A 19718-nucleotide genomic window follows, 5' to 3' on the forward strand; every position below is an offset into this window, starting at 1 on the left:
AGAATAAGGTGTTAGGTTCCCTGGGGTTTCAGAGGGCCATCTGGTAGCTGGCAGCTCACCACCTTCAACATGGGTCTCTGCGTGCAGGTGCTGCTCTCAGGTCAGGCCGACCATCACGGTCTCTAGTTTTGGAGAGGCCATGGATCTAGAAGGCGGTAGCTAGAAGGAAAATAGATCTACTAAAGGAAGGGAGGCAGGGTCAGGGGTTCTAATTATTGCCACTGATTTGCACTGTGACCCATAGGAGTCACTTCACTTCCCCGAGCCACAGTTATTCCATCTATCCCAGGGTGTGGACAAGTGCAAATACCCCCTTTCTGCCTGCTTCACAGAGTCTGCGGATCAAATGAAGCAAAAACAAACAAACAAAAAAACCCAAAAAACCACGAAGGGCTTTGAAATGTGTTTTATTCATAGCAAAAACCCTAGAAACAACCCAAATGTCCACCAGAGAGAAAAGCCTAGGTTAGGGCTTACTAAGTATTCACTCAGCAAACTTCTGCGGAGCCCAAGTGCCAGGCAGTGTGTTAGATGGGGTGGTTACAGAATGAGTAAGTCCCTGCCCACAAGGAGCTCATTAACCCATGAGGGAGAAAGACACACAAACACACAGTAGCTGCTGCTACTAATTCACTGAACATTGGATATGAACGAGACACATGCCTCATTTCATCCCCATGGCAACTCTATAAGACAGGTATAATTTTTCCCAGTTATAGATGAGGAAACTAAAACAGAGACATGTTAAGTAATTTATCGAACGTCACAGACTTGGGCAGAGATAGGAGTCAAACTCCCACATCTGTATCACCTCATGCTTTTTAAATTGTTTTAAAAGAAGACTTCTTAAAGGGTAGTTTTAGATTCAGAGCAAAATTGAGAGGAAAGTTACAGAGATTTTCCGTATGCCCCCTATCCCCATGCATCCACCAGAGTGGCACATTGGTTACAAGTGATGAAACTACATTGACATCATAATCACCCAAAGTCCATAGCTGACATTAGGGTTCACTTTTGGTGTTGTACACTCTGTGGGTTTGGACAAATATATAATGATGTTTATCCACCATTATAGTCTCATTGCTGTAAAAGTCCTCTATGCTCTGCCTAGTCAATCCCCCTTCCCTAACCCCTGGCAACAACTGCTCTTTTTCCTGTTTCCATAATTTTCCTTTTCCAGAATGTCATATAGTTGGAATTGTACAATATGTAGCCATTTCAAATTGGCTTCTTTCACTTAGTAATGTAAATTTAAGGTTCCTCCATGTCTTTTCATGGCTTTGTAGTTCATTTCTTTTTGGCACTGAATAATATTCCATTTCAGGATGGCCACGGTTTATTTATCTATTTACCTACTGAAGGACATCTTGGTTGCTTTCAAGATTTGGCCATGGTGAATACAGCTGCTATAAACATCCATCGGCAGATTTTCATGTGGACGTAAGTTTTCATCTCCTTTGGGTAGATACCAAGGAGCATGATTCCTGGATCATATGGTAAGAGTATGTTTAGTTTTTTAAGAAACTGCCACACTTTCTTCCAAAGTAGCTGTACCATTTTGCATTCCCATCAGCCACGAATTCCTGTTCCTGTTGCTCCACATGCCTGCCAGCATTTGGTGTTGTCAGCCTCAGCCTAGTGTTCTTTTCACAAAGTTACACTGCCTCAGTAATGTAATATCTGTGGAATATTAATATCATGGGTTACTGTAAAGCCATAATGATTGCTGTGCTTAAATATGTGAGTGTGTATATAACACACTGTTACATAAAAAAGCAGGACCTAAAAATATTCTTATAAATTGATCACGACTATATTGAAATAGCTTCAGGAACACTGATAAAAATCAGAACAAAATTTGGAGAAATAGAAATATCTTATTGTTTATTTTTCCCCAGGGAAATAATGAAGAGAAGAAAGTGGTTTACAAATGCAAAGTGTTGCTGTTGTTATCAGTATTATTATATCCCAGATACGGATCTATTCTTATCCAGATCCTTTAAATTTGGATCAAGAAAATATGAGCTAGAGGAGCAGGAAGACATAGAGATGGACACGGAGGGCTAGAAGCTCCTGGAATGACCTGGCGAGGTGGGAAATTCGGTACTGGATAATATAAGCTCGGGAGGCAATGACTTGGGTTCAAATCCCACCTCTGTCCACTACTAGCTGGGTGAACCTGAGCACTTATTTAACCTCGTTAAACCTCAGATTCTTCATCTAAAAAAAAGAACAACCATATTATTCATTTCTTGGGGGGTTGTCATGAAGACTACATAAGGCAATGCCTGACACATTGTTAGTACTCAGTAAATGCTAGCTACTGTCTTCCTCTTCCTCTTCCTCCTACTCATTGTCTTCTTCATGGTCATCATCATTGTCACCATCATCACCATCATCTCAGGGATGTCCTGAAAGCCCTACCCTGCCTGTGCCAACTTCCTCTGTTCTGGCACCAACCTGTGAGGCCTGCAGGGGGCACCCCCGGTATACTGCCCTCTCCTCAGCTCTCTTGCTGGTGATTCTTGTTGTTCCAAGTGGAAATATCAAGTTTTCAGCCTGAGATTGGCATCAAGAGTGCTGTTAAAGCCCCAGTCAACATCCCCGTCTCTTGGGCCTGGTCCTGTCACCCGAGCTTTGGGACTGCTGGCCTGCCCTTCTCTGTCCTGCCAAGCAGCTGCTCACATTGGTTTCACTATGCCAGGAGCTCAGAGAGAAGAAACCAAACTCCTAGGCAAGAACACATTTGCATAGAGCTGGCCCTATTTGCTGGAGGGGGCATCACTGGCAGGGCCCTCCACAAGGCAATTTCAGCCAGCCCCTCGCCTCAGTCCAGGTGCCCCTGAACCTAGCCTTGCTGACAAGGAAGAAGACCACCACTCCCTCACCTGATTCACTCATCCTGCAGGTCCTAGACTTTACCTGTTATCTAACCTCAGTTCCTTATTTATCACTGAGCTTGAACTGAGGCAGGAGGAAAAAAGTTTTCCTAGGCACCAGGACACAAAAGCATAGACAAGATTCTAGCTTTTGGCCTGGCACGGTGGCTCACACCTATAATCCCAGCAATTTGGGAGGCTGAGACGCACGGATCGCTTGAACCCAGGAGATGGAGACCAGCCTGGGCAACATGGTGAAACCTTGTCTCTACAAAAAATACAAAATTAGATGGGTGTAGTGGTATGTGCATGTGGTCCCAGCCACCCTGGAGGTTGAGGCGGGAGGATCACCTGAGCCTGGGAGCTCAAGGCTGCAGTGAGCCGTGATTGCGCCAGTGCACTCCAGCCTGGACGACAGAGACCCTGTCTCAAAAAAAAAAAAAAAAAAAAAAAAAAAAAAAAAAAGGGAACTGTGGTGCAAAGGTTCCCTTCCTCCAGCAGACACAGCTCTGAGCTGGATGCAGGAATTGGCAAGCTGAATGCAGTTCAGTCTTCAACTTGCCCCATTAGCAGGTGGCTTTGTGGCAGCCCTGAGACCAGCCAAACTGGGGAGGCTTCCCTGGACAAGATCATGAGACATCTTGTGCAAAATCTGGCAAGCAGAAGAGGAAGCATGATGGGGAAGACAGGAGACAGTTGAGGATATGAGTTTAGTGGAGCAGGGAGGCCAATCTGGTTAATTGTAAAAATTTGTATAAATTCAAGGGGGATGGGGCTCTAGAAAACTCAGAGCGGAGGAAAGATATGGTTGAAGGAGTAGATGTGGCAAATGACTGAAGCTGAAGATTAGAGTGAACTGGGGAGAAGCAGAGCACAGCTCCAGGCCAGACGGAGGCAATTTCAGCCAGCCCCTCGCCTCAGGCTGGGTTCCTGAGGCTGAGGAGCTTGCTGCCTTTCTGGCTACTTTCAGCAGAGCAGGAGGATCAGAAGCCTTCTCACACAGAGTTCTATCTTGCTTTATAGGACTGGGTAGAGATAGGCTAAGATTTAAAAGTTATATGACAGTTAGAGGTGGTACAGGATTAGCCCTTACTTTACAGGTAGGAATAGGTCCCAAGAAAATAGTCAGGACTAAGACTCAGGCCACCCGACTCGAGGTTCCTCATGTTTCTTTATTCCCAGTTGCCTCCCTCCTATCACAGTGCATTGGATGTTAATGGAATTTCTATTAACTGGACCCAACTAGAAAGGTACTAGAAGTCCCTAGTTAAATAAATTCGTTTTTTTCTTTTTTCCTTTTTTCCTTTTAAGACAGAGTTCCACTCTGTCACCCAGGCTGGAGTGCAGTGGCACGATCTCAGCTCACTGCAACCTCTGCCGCCTGGATTCAAGTGATTCTCTTGCCTCACCCTCCCGAGTAGCTGAGATTACAGGCACACACCACTATGCCTGGCTAATTTTATTTTATTTTTTTGTATTTTCAGTAGAGATGGGGTTTCACCATGTTGGCCAGGCTGGTCTTGAACTCCTGACCTTAGGTGATCCACCCGCCTTGGCTTCCCAAAGTGCTGGGATTACAGGCATGAGCCACCATGCCTGACCATGTTTTTCTTTTTTAAAGGAAAGAATTCTTTAGTAGGTAACTAAGTATTCCCTAAATTATGTCTTATAAATGTGGGTTTGTGTATACCGCATTTATTTAAAGGGGGTGATCTACTTACATAATGATTCATTAGTGACCTGGGGAATATAGCTCAGTCCTTCTCTTGGATTTCTCCTCTGCGGCCTGAGTCATTCAGCTATGAGATGCTCCACTACTAATGGAATTTGTTCAGCACTGTGGGATGTGAGCACCAAAACGCCACTTGGAATCCTGAATCCTGTGGTGAGCCATTTCAGTGTCTCTGTTCTTTCTAGCCACTTCCCCTGACTTGTTAAATACTGACTATTCTGAGTCTCTATCATGCCTCCCAACCCAAAGCTTTCCTGATTCCCTCTGTCCACATCTGCTTTGCCCAGCACAAGCCCCTCAGACTGCTGCCCACTTGTGGATTCTCTTTCTAAAACAGGTGACACACCCCAACTCTCCTCCTCCTCTGCTCTGAGGTAGCCTCTGCCCCATTATAAATGAAGTAAAAGTAGAGATGAGGCCAAAGCTGGAAGCAGCGAGTCTGAAAGGAGAAATGGAGGAGAATAAGGAAGATGCAAGTTGGGAAACTGAAAGAAGAGAGAGGGGTCCTCAAAAAGAGAAGGTTCCTCTGTCATGTTTCACGGTGGACATTGAATGTTGTAATTCTGGGGAATTTTTCATACTAACATGTACTCAGGGGTCATAGCCTCTGGTTGGCAAGATTGTGTTTAAACCGTGCAAATTCCCTCTGGCACTATTCTGAGACAAATTTTGGGGTCAAATATATGTGGATTCAAATCCCCAAACACTTTCCAGCTATGTTACCATAGGCAAACCACTTAACTCCTCAGAACTTTAGTTTCCCCATCTCCTGATCTATCTGACGTAGTAAACACTCACAAATATTAATGTCCCATGCCCCTTATTACTGATTCCCTACTGGGCTCCTAGAGACTGTTCTAGGACTTCTCTTTTGCAAACAAATTTAAAAATGAAAACCTCACATTTGATATGTACAAAAGAATATAGATGGTGGACATATGTCTATATGTTATAAAGTATAATTTAAAAACAAAAACTCAATTTAAATCACTCTTTTAAAGTCAGAACATTACAGTGCTGATGAAGCTACCTGTGTACTTTTCCACAAGCTCCCACCCCTGCTGTTCAAGGATTTATAAAGTCTTTCTAACTGCCCAGTCCCACCCCACTCTATCCTCACTCTGATTGTTAGTAGAGGACACTTCTGTAGATCACTTGTAGTTTTTTAGTCTCATTGACCAGAAGTAACACAGAATTAAGGAAGTCATGAGCACTTCCAGCCTCGGAGAGGAAGATGCCGAGTTCAGTCTGGGGGCCTGTCACTTTTTTATCTTCTTTTTTTTTTTTCTAGGTCTTCTGTGGTGAAGACCTCCTTCACTGTGACCTGTAAGCACAAGGCACCTGTTTGGGGTTTTAAAACAAGGGCACAGGGAACGACATGATGAAAACAGGTTGCCTCTTCCTTTGAGACTGGAGAGAAAGGTGAAGGATGGGTCAGGTCCTGATCTTTCTGATTCTGGTAGTGCTCATAGGAATGAAAAAGGACATTGCAAACAGATGAAAGAAAGGGAGACTTGACAGCATTTGTTGGGTTAATTGACATGTCCAGGAATGGGCCCAAGGCAAGGGCGAAGAGTAAAGGTCACTTGTAGTTTTTTATTCTAATTGACCAGGAGTAACACAGAACTAAGGAAGTCACGAGCACTTCCACCTTTGGGGAGGAAGGTACTGAGTTCAGTTTGGGGCCTGTCAAGTCAAGATGGAAATCCCCTGCAAGCAACTAGAAATATGGATCTCCAAAGAGAGTGTAGGATTGAAGACAGAGATTTGGGCATCACTCAGGGACAATCGTTGGAGCTATGCAAATGACAAAGGCTCAAGGGGCAAGACACAGAAAGAGAACGTAAGGCTGAACCTTGAGTATTAAAAGAAGTAGCTGTAGCTTTGGGTGTATAGGGGCAATGGAAGAAGATAAGGCTGGAATGGCACCAGGTCCAGGTTATAATAGGCCTTCTCTTCCAGGGTAAGGAACTTGGACTTTACTTATAGAAAGTTGGCAGTTACTGAAGGTTTTAAAACTTGGAAGTGATATGGTCAGATGTGTGTTTCAGAGAGATGAACTTTACTGGTGCTTAATTATTTTTAAATAAAGAAATTCATAATCCAAAGAATTATTAGGGTGGAGGAAGACTGGAGGTAGGAAGAGTAGTTAGAAGGCTGCTGCAGTAGCCCTGGTATATTAGGCCATTCTTGCGTTGCTATAATGAAATACCTGAGACAGGGCATGGTGGCTCAAGCCTGTAATCCAGCATTCTGGGAGGCTGAGGTGGGAGGACTGCTTGAGCTCACAAGTTCAAGACCATCCTGATCAACATAGCGATTCTTCGTCTCTACTAAAAGTTAAAAAAAAAATAGCCGGGTATAATGGTGAACACCTGTAGTTCCAGCTATGTTTGAGGTTGAGGCAGGAAGACTGCTTCAGCACAGCAGTTCAGGGTTGCAGTGAGCTGTGATCACACCACTGCACTCCAGCCTGGGGGACAGAGTGAAACCCTGTCTCAAAAAAAAAAAAAAAAAAAAAAAACCCAGAGAGTGGGTAATTTATAAAGAAAAGAGGTTTAATTGGCGCAGAATTCTGCAGGATTTACAGGAAGCATGGTGCTCACATCTGCTCAGCTTCTCAGGAGACCTCAGGAAGCTTTTACTTAAGGTGGAAGGCAAAGCAGGAGCAAGCACATCACATGGCAAAAGCAGGAGCAACAGAGAGTTGCTGATGGGGGATGTTGCCATATACTTTTAAACGACCAGATCTCACGAGAACTCACTATCATGAAGATAACACCAAGCCGCTGAGGGACCTGCCCCCATGATCAAAACACCTCCCACCAGGCCCTTGTCCAGCATTGGGGATTACAATCCAGCATGAAATTTGAGCAGGATCAAAGATCCAAACTATTATTACCTGGTGAGAGGTAATGGTGTCCTAGACTACAGCAATGATAGTGGAATAGAGAGGAAGGGGACAATATTGAGGCTATTTAGAACACAGATGCATTGATTCAATAAGGGAGATGAGGTGAGGAAGATTGAAGAATCTAGGATGGCTGCCATGTTTCTGGTTGGGTGATGATAGTATATCTACCACGGTAGAGAATAAATGGAGAGGAGCACTCTTGTGAGCAAGGTGACATGTTCTACTTTAAATATGTTGAGTTTGAAATGGATAACCCGGTGGGCTGGACATATTGACCCATGGGTGGTAGTTGAAGCTAAATGCATGGATAATATTTTTGGAAAAATAATAAGTGCACAATAAATGTCTGTTAATGATCCATAAATCATTACAGTCCCTTTGCTTTCTGTTCTGTGGTGTTCTTCATGTTTATTTTGGAGTTCCATCAGGGCCTCCAAGCCAAGCTTGTCCAACCCAACGCCTGTGGGCTGCATGCAGCCCAGGACGGCTTTGAATGAGGCCCAACACAAATTTGTAAACTTTCTTAAAACATTATGAGGGTTTTTTTTGTGATTTTTTTTTTTAAGCTCATCAGCTACTGTTAGTGTTAGTGTATTTTATGTGTGGCCCAAGATAATTCTTCTTCTTCCAATGTGGCCCAGGGAAACCAAAAGATTGGACACCCCTGCCTAAGTCCTCTCTGTCTGTGAATGTCAAGACTGTGGCCCCCTTAAGGATCTTTTGGATGTCCTATTTTTTTGAAACTTAAAGTTCTTATACCAGCCTTGCAGGCTGGCCCTCAGACCATCTCACCACAGCCCCTCATCCATATTGACTTAGGAAGAGAGGGCGTTGGGATTGTGAAGAAGAAAAACTGGAAGACTGTTTCTTTTTTCTTTTTATTTTGTGTTTTGTTTTGTTTCTGGAGACAGAGTCTAGCTCTGTCCCCCAGGCTGGAGTGCAGTGGCATGATCTTGGCTCACTGCAACCTCTGCCTCCCAGGTTCAAGCGATTCACATGCCTCAGTCTCCCAAGTAGCTGGGATTACAGGCGCGTGCCACCATGCCCAGCTAATTTTTATATTTTTAGGAAAGATGGGTTTTTGCCATGTTGGCCAGGCTGGTCTCAAACTCCTGACCTCAGGTGATCCACCTACCTCGGCCTCCCAAAGTGCTGGGATTACAGGCATGCGCCACCGCGCCTGGCCTGTTTCTAGTATATTGTCTGGTTTCTATTTCTCTCCTCTCTATGAGTAGAGTTCTCAAAAGTGTAACCTATACTTGCTAACAGTTTCTCACTTTCTAGTGGTAACTTGTAATCTGGTTCCCACCTTGCTCACTCTTCTGAAATTGCTCTCAAATGTCACTAGAGACTTTGTCACTGCCAAAACCAATGCCCCTTCTCTCTGTACCTGTTGGCACTGTTAGAACCTCCTCCTTAATAGTCTCTCCTTCCTTAGCTCTATGACATCTCACTTTCTTTGTCTCCTTCCTGCCTATCTGGTGGATTCTCTTTCACTCTTTGGGGGTCCTTCTTCTTCCCATCCCCTAAACATAGGTGTTCCTCCCTCTCTGTGCCAGGCTGTCATTTCTCTGTGCAGTCTTTGTTGGGAGCTACCCTGTTCTCATAGCTTCGACTCACCCTGCCCTGGCAGCAATGACCTCCTTTCTCTCTCTGGTTCTGACCCTCTCCACAGCTTCCAGCTCTGAACTCATCATTTCCTCTTCCCCCACCTCAGTCTCCTCACCAGGTGTGATCCCCCCCAGGCTCCCCTGTGCCCATGAATGACCTCGCAGTTCTGATCACCTGACTTGAGACTCTAGTATGATCTCTGAAGCTTCTCTCTTTTGCTCATCATGTCAAAGTTTTTTCATTTTCTTTTGATTTTTCTGTACTCCAATTCATTTTCTGTGTTCCACTTTTCACCATTGCCACGCTGATTTGGGCTCTCATCTCTTCATGTTTATATTATTGCAATTATTTTCTATCGTCTACTTGCCTACTATATCCCCTTGGTTCAAACTATTTTTGTCACCTCCAGATTAATTTTCCTAAAATTCCATAGCTTTCTCCTACTCCATCCTTCCCAAGAACCTTCAATTGCTCTCCGTAGCCTACAGAAACTCTGGCCTGACCACAAATTAGCACAACTCTGTGTTTCTTCTGGATGTTCCCCTTAACACAAACACTGCCTATGGTGCCTAACCTTTAGTCCCGTCCTTCCAGCTAATCCAATGAGGCTATTTGAATGGACATTTACTTATCTTATGGCTTTTAGCGGTTAAACTAAGCTACATTCCTAGTTTCTTTCCTTTTTTTTTACCTGAATTTATAGCAACTCAATATGGTAACACTGGTTATTGATTAGCAGTTAAATGTTTATGATGATCAGAAATGAGGAAATAATTATATTCTTCTTTAATAAATGCTGGGGGTGGGGGTGAATTAAAACCTCTCAACACATAGATTCAGAAAATTAAAGAAATCTTTGGTGATGAAAGGGTTGAGAACCATCACCCTGCACTCTAATCTAGTAAATGGGACAGTTTGATGCTGTTTCCCAAGTGAACTTGTATTTTCACGTCTCCCCAGGACTCTGCTATGTTGTTCCCTCTGCCTTAAATGCAACAGAGTCCTGAGGACCATCTCTCAGCACCTGAATCTTCTGCTTCCTTTGGGACCCTAATCAGATGTTACCTCTTTCCTCCCACATCTGCTAGGAGCCCTCTGAGTAGAATGACCTCTCCCTTTTACAGCCTTCAGTACCTCCCGCACTTCGTTGCGGATTCCGGCCTTATCTTTTCTTACAGAGAAAGCTGCTGCAGGTGGGCACGGTGTGCTGCGCGTCTCGCACCCAGCACCGCACCTGGGACTTAGGAGACGGTGAACAACACGGGAATTATGCCCAAAGATAGAGTCCTGTGGCCCAGGGAGCCCAGGCCTACTCCGCCCCAATCTCACTTTCAGGCGCCGCCTTCGGCGCTGCCTGCAGGGCCACTGGGCCGGTCCTGAATTCATTTCCACTTCATTAACTCGGCCCCAGTCCCGCCCCCCGGCTCCAGCTCTCGTAACCCATCTCTGACACGACCGCCTCCCTTTTCTTCCTTCTCCCTTCCCCTGTTACCCTGCCAGCTCAGCTCCTATCGTTTCGCATATCGTCTCTTCATCTCTCTTTCTCTCCGAGTCTGTCTGTGTCTCTGTCTTTGGGTATTTCTCTCTGCGCCTGCAGCTGTCTGGGTCTCTGCTTCCTTGCCCCGCACGCCCCGCCCCTGCCCAAGCCCCTCCAATCCCGGCGGCTCGAGCCTGGCGCTCCACTCTCCCATTGGTCCGTCCGGAGCCCCCCGCCCCCGCCTGCCCGGCCCCCTCCGGGCCCCTCCATTCACACAAAGTTTGGCTCCAGCGCTGCGGAGGGAGGGGGCGGCCCGGCCCGGCCCAGCTCTGCCCCCGGCCGGCCCGACCCCGGCCCCGGCCCCCGGACAAGCCCTTATCTGATCCCAGCTCCGGGTTTAAGAGTCCTGGCCCGGCCAGTCGCACAGCTCTGCTCCTAACTCCTGCCCGCCCCGTCCGTCCATCTGTCCCGCTGCCCCGCGGCCCATCCAAGGGGCCACTCCACCTCGGACCCAAGGTAAGACCCTGGCCCTGATGAAGGAGTTCTGCCGCCCCGGCCGGGTCCTGTCCCCCTAACTCTACAGAGACATCGGGATCCCAGCTCCTCAGTCCCTACCCTGCCTGGCCTCAGCGGTACCGTCTTGTTCCCCTGCCTCCCGCCTTGGGCAGTCCCAACTGGAGCCTCCTGGGAAGGGCTCCCCACGAGGAAACTAGCCAGGCTGGTCACCTCAGCCCTCTCATCTAAGGAAGGGGCTTTCCCGATGCCCCCTCCCACTGGGCAGACCAGCAGTTGCATCCCCGCTCCTCTAGTTAATACAGTGACAACCACACTTAACCAGGCACCCCATACACAGGCACACCAGACAGTGCGTCCTCCTCCCCATATAGACAGGTTACTCCCATCCCCAGCCCCTCCCCCACTCCCCATACAGTGACAATCACATAGTGACACCCACGATCGCTAGTTCTCACATGGGGAGAAAAACAGATACTGGCAGCTTAAACTGGGGAGACACCAAAGCCTGGTGTGCTCCAGACCCCTGCCCACCCAATCTCTTCCTTCCATTCTGAGTGGCTCCCATTTTAAGACATCGCTCCTCATTGCCCCTCACCCTCACCCCAGCTGTTTCACACTGAGATTTCCAGAAGGAAAGGAGCAGGGCCACTTCTGCTAGAGTGAGAAGGGCACTTCTCCTCCAGACGGAGACGCCCCTTCCCATTCCATCCCTCCTCTCACCAGAACTAACCCAGGGCACTTGAGTTAGGGAACAGATGAAGGATGGAACTTCCTGATTTGGGGGAGGAGAGCTGAACCCAGGAATGGGTAGAAGGACAACACTGGGAAAAAGTGAGGGTGGGTTCTGGTGTCTTGAAGTTTAATTCCAGTGAGTGCCCCAGGCAGGGTGAGGCAGATGGGGAAGTGGAGATGGTGAAGAAGCTGGTGCAGATTTGGACCCCGAAGAGGCCAGTGCTTAAAGCCTGCTTCTGTTGCTTACCAATACAAATTCTGACTAAAAATGTCTGGCCAATCTGCTCTTGCTGTGGTGTTTGAATTTTTTTTCTCCCCACTGGGACTGCTTTAGGCTGTCTGGGTGGGAGGGAGATAATGATGGGAGATTTAGGGCCCCCATGTGAGAGATGGCCTTGTTTAAGGGTGCTGAGGAGGGCCTGGAGTGGTTGTCATGAAATTAGCCCCAGGAGGGGTGGGCAGCCACCACTGAGTTCAATTTAGTTTCATCCTGAAACTCTCTCCCTAATCTCCAAGGATTTTTGAACATATTCCTGGCATGATGGTGGGTACCATCCTGTGCCAAGTGGTAGGGCTTGTAAATTTCTCTGGGGGTAGACTGGGTATAGGGGACCAAGTTTGGAAGGAACCAGGCATCTTGACTGATAGCTGGTTCTTCAGGGAGGAAGAAACGAGGGAGGAGGGGGATGGAAGGCATCATGCCAGGGAGAGGGTCCAGGGCTGGGTTGAGGAGGCAATAGGCACGGCCCAGGCAGTGCCAACTCCTTTCCCCGCTGCCTCCCCCCAGTCCTTTGGTGGTGGTGGCAAGGGAGGAAGGGAGGGAGAGGGTGTTGGGGGTGGTGATCTGGGCCGGTCCAGCCTCCCAAAGCCCTTGCCAACCTGGGTCCTGAAAGGAGCTGCTGTTTTCTGAGCCATCCCCCCATCCCCCACCCAGAGCCTGAGCAGCCAAGTTGTCTCAGCGGATATCAAATGGCAATGACTCCACCGATGGAGGGTGGGTGGGGAGTGGGAGTGACAGGGGTAGCAGGGTTATGGTTCCAGCCCCTCTGTGGCTCTAATGCAGAACCCCTCTGCTATCCCTTACCCTGAGGAAAAAAAAAATCCATCTCCCCCAACATCTGACCCACATCCAGTCTATGGGTGCATATGTTTGTGTGAGGGGATTAATGATCTGCCCGCTGGTATCCCCCACCTCCTCCGTGTGCCCCATTGAACCACATTCTAGCTCCCTCCCACCTGCATCACTGTGCATAAGCTCATTTACAGCTCCAGCTTGGTTGGCTTGAGCTATAAGGAAGTGACTGGCAGAGGACCCAGGGACCTTCCTTCCCTTGACCTTCCTAGGGACCAGAGAGGCTGGGACACTTGGATCACAGTGAGCTCAGATGAAGTCCTCTGAAGTCATTCTGTGATTGGTGGGATAGGGGGTTTAAAGCTCTAGGGGGTGGGTCATGCAGAAAGATCTGTTTCCTCAAAGGATACTCCTGAGCCTCCTAGTAAAATGCTTGGTTTCTGCACACAAGATGGAAAGATAGGCCGAGCCTCCTGGCATTGGTGGGGAGGAAAAGAGACATTGGGCAATGGAGTCCCTAAACTTTCCAGCCACAGGTTATTTAGGACAGAAGAAAAAAACCTCCACTCTCTCTCCTCTCCTCGGCCTAGATTCTTCTCTTGCCTGACTGGTCAGTGCTACTGTCCAGGCTGAGGCCAAGCTGCCCAGGATAGCAGTGGGGCCCTGGAAGGGGGCAGAGAAGGAATCAGCCAAGGCACATTGTTGAGATGAAACTACAGAAAGATTGGAGAGGAAAGGGAGATTTAAAATCTAAGTGTTTTAGCACCCAGTGATGGATGGTTGGCTGGGCAGCTCCTGGGAATGAGAGTTTGCCATGTCACCTCGGTCTCTCCGGCAGGCTGAGTTCAATGTTTTTCTTCCCTCGTTTGAGTTTAGCCTACATGTTTGCCACCGTTCTTTTTTTTTTTTTTTTTTTTTTGAGATGGAGTCTCGCTCTGTCGCCCAGGCTGGAGTGCAGTGGCGCAGTCTCGGCTCACTGCAAGCTCCGCCTCCCGGGTTCACGCCATTCTCCTGCCTCAGCCTCTCCGAGTAGCTGGGACTACAGGCGCCCGCCACCACGCCCGGCTAATTTTTTTTTTTTTTTTGTATTTTTAGTAGAGACGGGGTTTCACCGTGGTCTCGATCTCCTGACCTCGTGATCCGCCCGCCTCGGCCTCCCAAAGTGCTGGGATTACAGGCGTGAGCCACCGCGCCCGGCCTGCCACCATTCTTTAGGGAGAGAGTGCATCTGGTGGCCCCTCTTCCTCCCCTCCCCCATCAGAACCTTGAAAGGGCAAAGAGAAAGGGATTGTGGGAAATGCCCTCCCGTGGGTGTTTGCCAGCTTGAAGCCTCGATTTGAGGTGGTGGGGGAAGGGAGGGGCTGGCTCTGGAATGTGAGAGAGAAGTAAGAACCGAACTTTGTGGCATGGAGAAGCAGGAGCCAGAGAGGACTGAATCAGACCTCAAGCCTCCAACAAGGTGCAGCACAGAAAGGGTATATATACATGGCCATTGTGCAGCTTTTCCGATGGCAGAACACCTGGGGAAAGGATTGTGGCTGCAGCTAGAAGGACTTAGGTTAGATCTCAGGAAGCACATCTCAGAAAATGAAAGACATTTGAAATGAAGACTGGGAAGGAAAGAGAGACCACTTTCTGGACCAAAAAAAAAAAAAAAAACCAAAACAAAACAAAACAAAAACCACCAACCAAATCCCCAAACAAAGAAGCCCATCCTTAAAGCTTCCGAGCGGAGTGATGGAGCTCAGAGTGCAGGGACTATTGTGACAACTGTCAGGGGCCTTCCCTGGGTGGCTGCTGCACCTCTCTCTTGCTGTTCCACGGCTACTTTCCGCTCTGAGAGACAGCAGGCACTATGGTTAAGAGCACGGCCTTGGAGTCCGACTTTGTGGGATTCAGTCCTGGTTTACCACTTAGTAGCTAAGGAAGTCTCATCCTCACAATAGGGCTCATAACTGCTGTGAGGATGCACAGTGACTATTTTAAAGGGCTTGGAATAGTCCTTAGTCTGTAAAAGTGGAGTTGTGGGCCATTACATTTCTCTCACCACTCTAATGTTTTCTACTGTGTCATCTTTCCTGGTTCCTGGGCTTTGTCCCAGCCCTTCATTGTGGGTTTTGTTTTGTTTTGTTTTGAGATTCTGTCCTAGGTTTTTTCGTCCCACCATTCTGGAGTTTGTGAAGGTAGAAGAATTATCAAGTAGTTTAAGATGAATTTCCTCCCTTGATTCCAACAGGCTGGGCATCGCTTGAGGTGGGGTCTCCACACCCACAGCCCCTGCTTTCACAAGTTTTTGCTAAGCAGATGTCCTGTCTTCAGATTCAATAAATGAGAACTGAGCTGCTGAGCTTTCACCAAATAGTCTCTTTCCCCATTCTCAGCAACTTCTCTTTCAGCCAAAGACTTCTGTTAGAGACTTCTGTCTGTCAAGACAACCCCCACATCTCATTCCTGCTCCCATGGTCCTGCCTATCGCTCTTTTCTTCTTCATCCTGCCTCTCCCTCTCCCGGCCCAGGTTTGCCCCCACAACTTCTCTCAGGTTTATATGCCCTCCTCTTCTTGTGTCTCCTGATTGGCTTGCTCATCCCATCAGCGTGGATGCCCAAAGCAGCCTCCTTAATGACCTCCCTGACTCCAGCCCCCTCTCTCCTCAACTCCTTCCCTGTACCCTATAATGAAATTATCACTGGAATTGTCATCACGAAGCATCAGTTTTATCTTGCCCTTTCTCTACCCAGACACATCTGTTGGCATTGGATAAAAATTTCCTAATCACAGTCTTCAAGAGAATTTATGCCTTTCTCCCATCCCCTCCAGCCCCACATCTTGTGGAACTGCACTCTTCAGACCCTGCTCCTGGGGAGCACATCCCAGGCAGTCTCTGAGCCATGCTCCTCCCCGCACTCTGGGTCCTCACAAAGGCCATTCCAAGTCTCACCCCTCCCGCAGACCTCTATTCTCCTGTATTCCTCTCTGCTCTGCCATCTTGCTTGTTACTTGCATCTGCAACTTGGCCCAGGGTTCTCCATGCATGGCGATGTTGGAGGAGACATCTTGTCTCCCTCATTGGCCGGGGGTTTCCTCTAGGGTAAGGCCTGTACCTCCGTCAGATTGGCAAAGGAATCTCTTCTCTCTCCGGACCCTCTGGCACCCAGCAAAGGGCCTGCCTCCTAAGACACAGAGTAGCTACTGTCCAGTTTGACTCTAGGTAGGAAACATTTCTGATCACTTATTCTTGGGGGAGGAGCCTGACTTTGGAGGTTTATGTGAGCATTCTGCAGCAGGGTGTGTACAGGATCCTATTATCTAATTCTATAGGAGACCTCAAGAGAAACCCCTCTCCTACTAACGGCCCCATCCTGTAGACATGGCTTCACCCTAAGATTACAAGCCCTAGAACCCCCAATTTATAGTCTTCTAAGCATTGTTGCTCCACCCACCCCCCCCACACAAATGCAGGTATGTAGACCCCAGAGAGCCTTTCTCCCCTCACCAGGGTGGTCTGACTCCAGCCTGAGGCTGGGCTTGTCAGCAGCATCGTCTGGAGTGAAAAAGGGGGATAAAGGTCAGAGTCTAGTCTGAGGCAGCCCCATTGTCCTGAGCATACCTCTGAGCAGGGGCTTGGAAGGTGGCAAACATGTGAGGTCACCTCCCAAGTGGGGTATAGGTCTGACCTCTTAGCGTTGCATTCTCCCTGGACCAGCCTCCTCAGCTCCACTTCTGATCCCAGTTCCAACTGGTAGAGCCAGGCACACTCCTTCTCCACGTGTCTAAACCTCCCAGTTGACCCTGTGATAAAAAAGATACGGGCAACTGGTAAGAGGGGAGAGTGAGTGTATCAGAGTCTAGAGCACTGGTTCTTAAACTTTTTGACCTCAGGACCACTTTACATTCTAAAAAATTACTGAAGACTCCAAAGAGCCTTGGTTTGTGTGGGTTCTATCTATGAATATTTACTGTGTTAGAAATGAACACTGGGACACATGAAATAATTATTAATTATTGCATGTTAACAAAATGACATATTTTTAATGAAAAACAGCTGTATTAAACAAACAAGTTAATAAGAAGAGTGACATTGTCTTATATTTTCACAAATCTTTTTAAATGTCTGGCTTAATCAAAGACAGTGGTTTCTCATCTGCTTCTGCACTTAGTATGTTGCAATATCATATGTCATGTAGCTTCTGGAAAAGTCTACTGAACACTGTGAAATAATGAAAGTGAAAAGGGCAAATAATGTATTGTTGGCATTATTATGAAGATAGGTTTGACTTTGTAGAGTCTCCGAAAGTGTCTCAGGAACCCTCCGAAAGGGTCCAGGGACCATACTTTGAGAACTGCTAGTCTAGAGGAACCTCAGAAGACAGTTTCAAAAACCTGGGCCAATTTGAATATCCTCGTTGATTTCCTTCAGCTGCCATGGTCTTTTGAATGTTCTCACAAGGGAGGTAGTATGGGGTAGTGGTTCATCATGTAAGTTCTGCCTCTGTTCTACTACTCACTAGCTATGTGGCCTTGGGCAAATTATTAATATCTCTGTGCTTCAGTTTTCTCATCTATAAAATGGGACTTTAAAAAGCACCCACTTTTAGAGTTGTTGAGAATTAAATGACATAATAGGAAAGGGCTCAGTGTAGTGCTCAATGATGTGAGCTCTCATTAAATTCCGGACCTTGCCCCTGAATCCACTGCACATTGTCCTGAAGGCAGGGAGCTGCAGAGGCGATCCATCCAATGTTACACATAGGAGCTCGGCCCAGAGAGGGAAGGTGACTTGTGCAAGTTCCCAGAGAGAGTTGACAGGGTTGTTGGGCCCTGAACCCAGGAGTTCTAAGGCCTAGCTCCATCTCTGCTGTCCCCACCAGAATTTTTTTGTGGAGAGTGGAGGAGCAAGGTCCTAAGACGGGGAAGGAAGCAGACTTTACCTTTCTTTTCCCCAGCAATCTCAAGTGAGCCCAGGGCCAGGGCAGTACAGTGGGAAGCCTTGAGGGCAGACAGCAGGGAGAACTTCCGACATTGACAGCAACTGAAAAGACAAGAAAGAAAGCTAGGAAGACATTCTCAAGCCCAGAGATTGTTCTGTCTTGCCTTGTGGGGAGCAGTTCTGCAAAGTGGCCCCGTCCTTCTCTTCCTGGGGCTCCTAGGAAGCCTGTGATTGGGCGACCCTGCTTCTCATGAGGTGCTCAGTCCCGCTCACTGCCCTCCTCTCAGTTCTCCCACCACCCAAGGCCCAGGAGCCTCTCCCCAAATCATGCCTTCTGGCCCTGCCCTTTGTGCTGAGGCACCACAAGGCACAACATGGTGCCTTGGAAAAGGCAGTTGGTGGTGCTGAGGGCATTAATGAGGATAGGGGTGCCTGCTGGGGTTCCCTGGGCAGGAGAAGGGAAGCCTCTCCCCACAGACTGTAGAACAGGAGGAGACAGATGGGAAATTAGACATATACTGGGAAGAGCTAGTCCTGGCTCACTGGCCCTTCAGCCAAATTCCCCTGAGCTGGGCTTCCAGCTCCACCTTCACTAGCTCAGGCTGAATTCCCTGGAAGAGCACAGGTGGCAGGCGACTCTTGTCCCTAACCCCTGCTTCCCCTGTAGTAGCTTCTTCAGCCTCCAGAACCACAGCAGGTGGAGATCTCAAAGAAGGTGACACCCCAAGGAAGTAGAACCCCAAAGACCCCAAACCCTGAGCACATGCCCTTCCTGCTGGGGTTGGAGAACTTGCTATGTATTACTCCGTTTTTCTTCTCCTGCCCACACAATTCCTTTGCATAGATGGTAAAACTGAGGCAAAACGTGGGAGGACTCAGACTGCCCATCCACTTCTTTCTAGAGCCCAGCCTGGGACCAAGGGGCTTGGCATCCCATGGCCCCTCCCGCTCCACTCCTACCAGTCTCGTGGCTTTTTCCATTTGGAAAGTCCTTTCTGGCGAGTGGCAGGTTTGGAGGCCCTAGTCTAGTCTCCTCCCCTGTCTCCTGGGCAGTGCCCCCAGGGGAGCCCCTGTGGGCCAAGATCTCCTCAGTCTCAGTCCTGGGCCCCCCTCACCCTCTACCAGCAGTCCCCCAGCTCCCGCCCCTGGGCTGTGGGACAGGGAGAGGGCTGAGGGGCTGGCTCTGCATACTAATGTCCTTCCCATTGTCAAAGCCCCTTTGTGCCAGGGAGCTCCATTGAGGCGGCTCCGGGGCGGGCACAATGGGGGCTCTGTCCCCTAGTTCCCCCAAACAGTCACCTGCTTTCAGAGCCTTCCCCACAACCCCCCCTTCGCCCCAGTGTCCGGAGGGCCCAGAGAGCACGGGGGAGTGGGCCCTGGGCCAGGGGGGATGGGCAGGAGGTGACCCCCCCACTCTCTGGGCAGGCTGGGGAGATGGGCATTTGACAGGGCAGGCTGCAGAGGGCACACAGAGGGGAGAGGCTTTAGGCTCACAGGGGCGGGGGCAGTCTGTGGAGGAGTTGGAATGCAGGTTCTGTGAAGCCTGAGAAGGGGAAGGGGCACTCAGAGCCTGCCCACTCCTCGGTTCCGTATGCCCAGCCTGGGCCTGTGGCTGCCACCTCTCCTCCTCCCACCACAGGACTCCCCGGAGCTCATATATGCAGAGACACACAGGAATACACTCATCTATGCAGCCCCACACACGGCTCCCAACACATACCCAAACGGATGTGCCCAGACACAACACACTGACCCCAGCACACAGATCGCACGTCCACACCACCACCTCCTGGCATATGCACCTGCACACCCACCCTCCCTCCACCCCACCCCCCTTTCCCTTTTGCACCCCCTCCA

At 48.6% G+C, this 19718-nt stretch overlaps 1 protein-coding gene across 2 annotated transcripts in view; it reads left to right on the forward strand.

The window, feature by feature from the left end:
• Positions 1–10886: 10886 nt before the first annotated feature.
• The window catches only part of KCNJ10 (potassium inwardly rectifying channel subfamily J member 10), a 33035-nt gene continuing 24203 nt past the window's right edge, over positions 10887–19718 (forward strand). The window contains exon 1 of one of the 2 annotated variants that reach the window (XM_003258692.4): positions 10887–11129. The gene's annotated coding sequence lies outside the window, so the exon portion shown is untranslated. Of the gene's footprint in view, positions 11130–12438; positions 13237–19718 lie in introns of those variants that run through there. The other variant, XM_030824140.1, reaches the window with a different exon arrangement.

This window comes from Nomascus leucogenys, chromosome 12, assembly GCF_006542625.1.
Source record: "Nomascus leucogenys isolate Asia chromosome 12, Asia_NLE_v1, whole genome shotgun sequence".
Classification (NCBI taxonomy): Eukaryota; Metazoa; Chordata; class Mammalia; order Primates; family Hylobatidae; genus Nomascus; species Nomascus leucogenys.